Source organism: Bison bison, unplaced genomic scaffold (genome assembly GCF_000754665.1).
Source record: "Bison bison bison isolate TAMUID 2011002044 unplaced genomic scaffold, Bison_UMD1.0 scf7180017864108, whole genome shotgun sequence".
Taxonomy (NCBI): Eukaryota; Metazoa; Chordata; class Mammalia; order Artiodactyla; family Bovidae; genus Bison; species Bison bison.
Window position 1 is genome coordinate 6,023,425 of NW_011494680.1, and position 6,573 is coordinate 6,029,997.

General features: G+C 52.1%; 1 long non-coding RNA gene across 1 annotated transcript in view; it reads left to right on the top strand.

The window, feature by feature from the left end:
• LOC104987855 overlaps nucleotides 1-6,573 on the top strand; it is a 25,317-nt gene that overhangs the window by 15,764 nt on the left and 2,980 nt on the right. The gene's annotated exons all lie outside the window — the stretch shown is intronic.

Sequence of the window (6,573 nt, forward strand, 5' to 3'; positions counted from 1 at the left end):
AGGGAGCACAAGACAATCCTTCTGCTCCCTGGGAACAAACCAAACAAGTGAATATACATATTACATTGGAATGTGAGTTACAGTGGAGTGGGCATTCCGTTCTCAGTTATGCCATTTTATTGCTCTGCCAGCGAGACTCTTTCAAGCCCAGTGAGTTACTGAATGAATCCTGCCTGGTGCAGGAAGATAGAATCCACCAATCAGAAAGTAACAAAGAAGTAGATAAAAGAAAGTGAGGGACTGAACTGAAAATACAGTAACAGAAATAGATAAGAGTCACAACGTCACATCCTGCAGAAGAAGAGTATGGACCGCAGCATCTTTTCACTCGCCTTCTGATTGCAGAGTTTTCCTATCTCGTCTCAGAACCGCGTCCCGCTGGCCCCTGTGGATGGTGGGGGAGGTAGACGCCCGCAGTGGAGGAAGGGACTTCACACCCTGGCTTTGCTGCCAACAAGCCACGAGTCTGGGCAACTGGCGGTTTGCTAAAGGCAGGTCAGACGGGTCATGTCTGAAAGGGGGCGTGTTCTGGCCCTCTGGTGAGGATTCAGAATGTCTTTCCTAAGCACCAGTGAAAACTGAACAAGGCCACAGATGTAAAGCTTGGACATGAGATGCCCGGTAGATGATGTCAGGGCCTCCTGGTTACTGTTGTTACTGGTGACTCAGCAGCTTCCCACAGGGCCTGCGGCCGGGAGGAGAGAGGATGCTCATCCCACCCCTCCCGTGGGTGCCCCGCTGCACCTGAGCAGGGGACGGGGAAGGGCCCTTGGGGGTCTGTTTGGGACCATTTACTGGAGGAAGATGTGGCCCGCCTGTTGATGACCGAAGCCTTGTAAACACTCCTGCAGCCCGAGAGATGGGGGAACGTGTGACTCCTGGAGCCTCCCTGTTGTCATGATGAGATGACATGTCGGTTTCATTTCAGACTCTTCTGAAGGAGACTGAGCCAAATATTCAGGGCCTGCAGGCTGGTGGAAAGGTGACTGGGGCAACCCTGGCTTCCCTGCATCCATAGGACTCAGGGTAGAGTCTCGTGGCCAAGCACAGAGAAGCCCCGGGCGGCCGAGAACAAGCCTCCTGCTCATCCAGGCCTGGCTCGGCGAGCTCGGGGGGAGGCAGAAGGGCAGCTGGTCCTTGGTGTGTCCCTGGGGAGCTGGCAACACCCCTCTTTCCATGTGTACCCCCAAGGCTTGGGGCCAAACCTGAGGAGGAAGTGCTTCTCCCCTTTGGGCTGCAGCCCAGCCTGTGGTCAGAGATGCTGCTCCTGGTGTGAAGGACACACAGCCGTGGTTTCTGGACCTGGTGGCCTTGGGCTGAGGGCTGATGGGAGAGTAGGGGTGCCTGGGCTGGCGGGGCAGGCAGAGCCCCGTGTCTATCCGGAAGGAGGGCTGTCCCAGCGAGGCAACCCTGGATTTAAACTCGGGGACCAAGGTCCAGCTGTGGCTACCTGCTTGAGTGTCCTTTCTAGTGAACCCTGCCCTGCATGCTTGGCCACTCTCTCTGTGGTTTCCTTGTGTGTGGAGGGGATTGACATTGGGAAAGATTGAAGGCAAAAGGAGAAGCGGGTGGCAGAGCATGAGATGTTTAGATAGCATCACTAACTCAATGAACATGAATTTGAACAAACTCTAAGAGACAGTGGAGGAGAGAGGAGCCTAGCATGCTGCAGTCCATGGGGTTGCAAAGGGTTGGACATGACTTTGTGACTGAGCAACAACAACAACAGCTGAGACAGTGAACCGAGCCCGGTGAGCATGCGAGTCCTGGGTGTGGACCGAGCCCCTCACTGCCTGACCCCACCGAAACAAGGAATTAGGGGGGAAATTTGTGAAATTATCTGGCACTGAGCAAGTGCCCAATGGAAGTGAATTAATTTTTTTGACTTTGCCAATGCCCAGTGTTGATGTGAGTTCTTCTAGAAATTCAGTTCTGAATTCCTAATAAATAGGACGTTTATCATCTTTATCTGTTGTATTGTCCAGTTGCCCAGTTGTGTCCAACTCTGCAATCCCGTGGACTGCAGCATGCCAGACTTCCCTGTCCCCTACTCTCTCCTGGAGTTTGCTCAAGTTCATGTCCATTGCATCGGTGATGCCATCCAGCCATCTCACCTATCATATTATTTGTAAATTACTAACAATCAGTTCTTCCTTGAGAACCCCTGCCTGCGCTCTGCCGAGACACAGAGCTGGAACCGGCACGACTTTGTGCTCCTCCTGATTGCAGAGCATGGTTTTATTTTTCCAGGAATGTCTTGCTCAAGCAAATGGCCTGACTGTTCTTCCCGGGTACTTCTGTGGACGCATCCACACTCACACCGAGAGTCAAGCATCGCTCACTGAAAATTCTGGTTCTCTGGGCTGTGCAGTCAGGGTCCTCACCGGCCCTGCTCCCCCAGCCTCAGCTCTGGCCTGTCAGCTGGTTGAGTCTGTGGCATTTGGAGCAGGTTTGATGTCCTCTCCACATGCTGGATGGTTCAGAGAAGTTGCAAGATCTAGAATTTGAAAAACGTCTGGATTTTGCATTTTACATCTTAAACTATTGTTGCAGTTCTGGATTAAGATTTATATATTTGAAAATATTTCAGCTTCTTGAGCTCCTTCTAAAGTAAGTGCGGCATTTTTTTCAAAGTTCAACATACACCTATTCTGTTTTTTAAGAAGTAGCCTCTAGCCGTTGACTGGCCACTGATGGATGAATCCCTCATGGTCTGTAGTCCTCACAGCCCCTGACGGGGTGTTGTCTTCAGTCGCACCTGGAGACCCTGCCCTCTGGACAAAGGCCTCCCTGGACAGGACGGGCCAGCCCTCCCGTCTCCTTTGCCTCCTCCACAGACACGTCCTGGGCCCGGGTCTCCAGGGGACGTGGGCTGCCAGCCCTGGGCAGTCAGAAGCTCTATGGGCCGGTCAGGGTCTCCTCTCCTGGCCTCCAACGGCCCCCTTGCTGGCACCCCATCTTCCTGGTGGCGGTGAGAGGCTGTGAGCCTCAGCCCCCGAAGGGAGGGAGGGCACTGTCTCCTCTTTGCCAGCGTTCTCAGGCTTCGCGAGGCTTTCTCAGGAAGCTCCGTGGCTGCGGCCCCTTCTCGGGCCAGTGGCCTCGGGCAGGGTGTGCAGGTGTCCCGTGTCCCCTGCCTGGAGTCAGGAAGTTTCCCTCAGGAGGTCCTCAGCGAGGTCGTCCAGTCCTTCTCCTTGTGGCTTCTCTCAGAGAAACGCTGCATTTTGGTGCCAGAGAACCTATGCTGGTTCCTCTGGGTGCCCCGGGGAGGGGGGACTGGGATCCTGGGTGTCCGCCTGAGGTGACCTGGTTTTGGGAAACCCATTCAGCTCCCGCTCAAGTGGCCTTTCTTACAGCCGTGAAGGCATCCACGTGCGCTTCCTGCCTCTCTGTCAGTCTCTCTGACTGTCTTTCTCTGCTTTGTCTCTGGCTGCCTCTCTCTGTCTTGCTGTTCTCTCTCTGTCTCTGTCTCCCTGTTCATCTCTGTCTCCGCACTTCCGGAGCCGTGTGCCCTGGAGGCAGTTATCAGGAGCTCTGCTCAAGGACATCTGAGTCTTAGGAAAGCAGGCCCTTCTCACCCGTCCAGAGCCTCATCTGGGTCACATAACTTTTCGTTGGGCCTTGGCCAGAGATCACTTTTATTGGGAATAAGTTATTACTGCTAAGTACTGCTTTCTTAATCCTTCTGGATATTTAAGAATCTTCATCAGAAGCAAGTGGGCACTGGTAACTTTTGGTCTTTTCTAAATAAAATAACTTTGTCCAGGTGTAGCAAGTATTTATTCCAGTATCAGGACAAGCTTTCATTGTGTTATGTACAATTCACTTATTTGCAGGTGATGGCTGGCAGGGGCGTGTTGCTAAGTCATGTATGGAAAATGTCCCCATGTTTTGGGACAGAGGTGATTCCCACACTCTGGGTGGCAGAGTCAGGAGTTTGGGGATGGGGTGCCCCCAGTGGTCCTCCCTGGGCTCCAGGGGGTGTGATTTGGGGCCATGTGAGTAAACCAGGTGTGACCTTATATCACAGAGGGTGCGTCCACCCAGCGAAAACAAATCTCTGTTTTGGGAACATCCTAAGTTATAGAAACCCCGCGACATTGAAAGAGAATAAAAATTCTTTAAAAATCTTAAATTGAAATATATTTCTTCCAAATAACGTCTTGCATGATATCATCTAAACATTTTGGTTCAGGTTGTTCTTTGTGATGGAATTAACTTTATATTTTAAAATTAGTGGTTTTCTCTGGATCCCCTTCTTCCAGGTCATGGTATCATCGCTTTGATTTCTGTAGAATTTCAGAATTTCTAAGAATTTTCATTTCAGATCCAGGAGTTCTAGTTTCCTTCTTACAGAACAAAACAGCATTTGATAGACTTTTAAAGAATCTACTACTCATGGGATTCTCCAGGAAAGCATACTGGAATGGGCTGCCATTTCCTACTCCAGGGGAACTTCCCCACCCAGGGATTGAACCCACGCCTCTTGTACCTCCTGCATTGGCAGGTGGGCTCTTTACCACTGAGCCTCCTGGGAAGCCCCTTGTCCTCACAAGCACATTCTTTCTACCTTGAGTTACGTAGCCGGGTTGGAGGATGCAGAACCCCCAGGCCTGCTGTGCCCAGGGGTCACCCCTTTGGGGTGGGGTCAGAGGCCTGTCTGCTTTCCTCCCACCCCCGGGAGATTAGATTTGGTGTCTGGCCAAATCCTTGGCTAGAAATCTTGAACAACAGGGCCTTTGCACTAACTGCCAAGTGTGTGGTCATCCCAGCAAATTTTAATGGACTTAACATGACTCTCACACCCCAGATGCCCTACTGAGAGGAGAGTCTGGTTCATCAGTGGACACGTTGGATCAGAGGGGCTCTTTCAGCAGCGTTGGTTCATCAGCACACATGTGGGGTCAGACGCAGCGAGACTGAGCAGTCTTGGCAGTGAAAGTGAAAGTCTCTCAGTTGTGTCTGACTCTGCGACCCCATGGACTTTACAGTCCATGGAATTCTCCAGGCCAGAATACTGGAGTGGGTTGCCTTTCTCTTCTCCAGGGGATCTTCCCAACCCAGGGATCGAACCCAGGTCTCCTGTATTACAGGCAGATTCTTAACCAACTGAGCCACAAAAGTGTGAAGTTGGAGGTCTGACAATGCTGGGTGCTGGGATCTGCTGTGATCTCTTCCCTTCGAGAGGCATCCCTGTCCCCCACCCACCCTGGGGACCACAGGCTGAACTTCCTGGGCCTTGCCCTGCACAGGGGAAGAAAGCCCAAGAGAGGCCAACCTGGCTGCCCTAAGCGCTGTCCCCCGTTGGTGGCCAGTGGCTCTCTGGGCGGGGCTGGCACCTGGAAACCGGAGGACGGCCAGGCGGGTGCGGCCGGGACTTCTGTCTGGGAGGACACAGCAACGGGTGTGACTGCACCATTCGGGCTCTGGACAGAGCAGAGAGAGGAGTGCGTGGCCGGCAGGCGCTCAGGACCAAACAGGAAGGAAGGATGTGCTTGTCAGCCCCCCTTGCAGTATGGACTGCATCCGTGCGTCTGAGCTGGGAGCTGACAAACAACCCATTGTGCCAGGATGGGGTTAAGTCACCCAGGCAGCTGACTCGGCTTCAGCTTGGAAATGGCATTTCTCACCTCCTCCACACTGGTCTTTTCAGTTGCTTGCCAAGTTGAAGGGGGAAAAAAAATCCCTTAATTCTGGTTAGAAGTGTTTCAAACGTTACATAAAGAGGCACTTGGCTGGTTAACTGGCTCAGTTCTGCCTGGGTTTCGTCTCAGGAAGCATTTAAGCTCGCTCCCCAGGACTGCACCCCTAGTAAACACCCTGCTTTAAGGGCCCTCCGCACACGTAGGCTCATTGTTCCTCCTGAGAACCACCAGTTTATAAAAATCACAAACACATTGTGTTTGCTGGAATATCCTGGTCTATGTTTGAAAAGGTGTAATACATTCCAGTTTGAAAACTCAAGTTCTCTAAGATGCTTCTTTTCCTGTAGGTTCTGCACTTTGGCCTCAAGAGAGGCTCAGTCATGTGGGCACGTGGAGAGCCAGTTTGCCCACGTGGTGTGGCACTCTGCATCTGATACATTAGGGGTTTTCATTCATCAGTGAAATTAGGAAATGCCGTGACACTTTCTAATGTTCTCACTAGCTCACTTTTTTTTTTTTTTTGCTGCATATTTATAATCGAGTAGACAGGACAAGTTCCAGTCTCCACTAACCACCTAGAGAGGATGTTGAGATTTTAAGCTGTAGAAGTTGCTCTTGGTTTAGCCAGGTTCTTGCAGTCAGAAGAAGTGCTGTGTGCCCTGTTCTGATGGGCTCAGGGGGTGCCATGGCCATGGGCTCTGTGCTTGGTGGTGGGAACACAGCTCCATACCTGGTCTCAGAGCACAGGTGAAGACGTTCTCCCCGTCATGGGGGTAGTCCCTGGGAACAAGGTGCTGGGGTGAACCCGGCCGTGTTGGGGGTCCTCTTCAGCCACTGGTGCTTCGAGTTTGGAGTAGAACCTGCTCCCTGGTGGGCAGGTGGTGCCATGCAGGATTGTTGTGACAAATCCAGTTCCTTCTGATATTCCTCT